The sequence below is a fragment of the Microtus ochrogaster genome, chromosome 7, assembly GCF_000317375.1.
Source record: "Microtus ochrogaster isolate Prairie Vole_2 chromosome 7, MicOch1.0, whole genome shotgun sequence".
NCBI lineage: Eukaryota > Metazoa > Chordata > Mammalia > Rodentia > Cricetidae > Microtus > Microtus ochrogaster.
In genome coordinates this window covers 15,852,004-15,853,411 of record NC_022014.1, presented here as the reverse complement: position 1 = coordinate 15,853,411, position 1,408 = coordinate 15,852,004, and the positions used below count along the sequence as shown (strand labels likewise).

At 48.9% G+C, this 1,408-nt stretch overlaps 1 non-coding gene across 1 annotated transcript; it reads left to right on the top strand.

Moving 5' to 3' along the window:
• The first annotated feature begins 1,217 nt into the window (after window positions 1–1,217).
• On the top strand, window positions 1,218–1,408 carry LOC113456416. Its single transcript, XR_003377231.1, has one exon. It is a non-coding gene; the product is annotated as a U2 spliceosomal RNA (small nuclear RNA).

Genomic DNA, 1,408 nt, shown 5'->3' with positions numbered 1-1,408 from the left:
GAATCTAAAATGGCTGAAAGACACTTAAGGAAATGCTCAACATCCTTAGCCATCAGAGAAATGCTAATCAAAACAAGTCTGAGATTCCATCTTACACCTGTCAGAAATAGACAAGATTAAAAACACTGATGACAGCTTATGTTGGAGAGGATGTGGGGCAAAGGGAACTTTTTAAATAGCACACATTTTAGTCGCTTAGACATATCCTTTCACTGGGAGCCTGGACCAGCCTGGATCTCTGGGTCCTCTTCTGGACCAGCCTGGATCACTGGGTCCTCTTCTGGACCAGCCTACGGAGGAGTTGATTACAGGTCTGCGCCATAAAGTCTAACCCAATATGAGTTCTGGTAAAAGGAACTGTGCCGGGTGTGGCTGGCAGGGTGACAGAGCCAGATCGATCTCTGAGTTTGATGCCTGCCTGGTCGACATTGCAAGTTCTGAAACAGCAACAGCGGCTACACAGCGGCTATCTCAAACTATAAAAGAAATGAACCTGGGTTTGGGCCAGGATGGCATAGGAAGCTCACCAAAAGTTCCAGATCAGTCTGGACTTCATCTGCTAGAGACTGCATAAAATAAGACTTAAATAAGACTTAAAGGGGGAGGAATTAACGGGGGGAGGGGCGCGGCACGTAACAAGCCAGAGCAACAGTTACAGCAAAAGAGCCGAAATTCCAAGCGCCCATCCAAGGCTCAGTCCACCCTTGAGCAGATCAGGAAGTCTCTTCCCTAGGTCCACACGCAGGGAGGCACCGACCCCTCCGCTCAGTCAGGAATGTCAGTCATCTCGGGGAGAGACGCGATGCATAAGGGACTAGATATAAGAGGAGGAGTGGGTGGGTGGGGGAGGGAACCTCTTTTTGGTAGTTGTTGTCAAGTCTGTGTCCGGAAATTGTGAAAATCCTGGGAAAACCGCTGTCATCAGTCTGTAGGTCCATCAGCCACTCCTGCAGCACTGTGATCGAAAGCGCGATGGGCGGGGCATGCAAATGAAGACATGAACCGGTTTCCTGGGAACTCTGGGACCAAAAAGTGCAAGGAAAAAAATCTCGCCCTTTCTTAGATTTTCAGGAGCTTTTTACAGAGTAAAAGTCGTGTTCACGATAGAGCAAGAGAGTTCGTGCCTGGTGAGTGTTTGTCGGTGCGCCCGTGTTTGTGACCGTGAAGTAAAGGTGAGTGTGCCTATTAGTGGGGCAAGAGTCTGGGTCGGTGTCGCTATCGCTTCTCGGCCTTTTGGCTAAGATCAAGTGTAGTATCTGTTCTTATCAGTTTAATATCTGATACGTCCTCTATCCGAGGACAATATATTAAATGGGTTTTTGGAAGTAGGAGTTGGAATAGGAGCTTGCTCCGTCCACTCCACGCATCGACCTGGTATTGCAGTACCTCCAGGAACGGTGCACCCCCT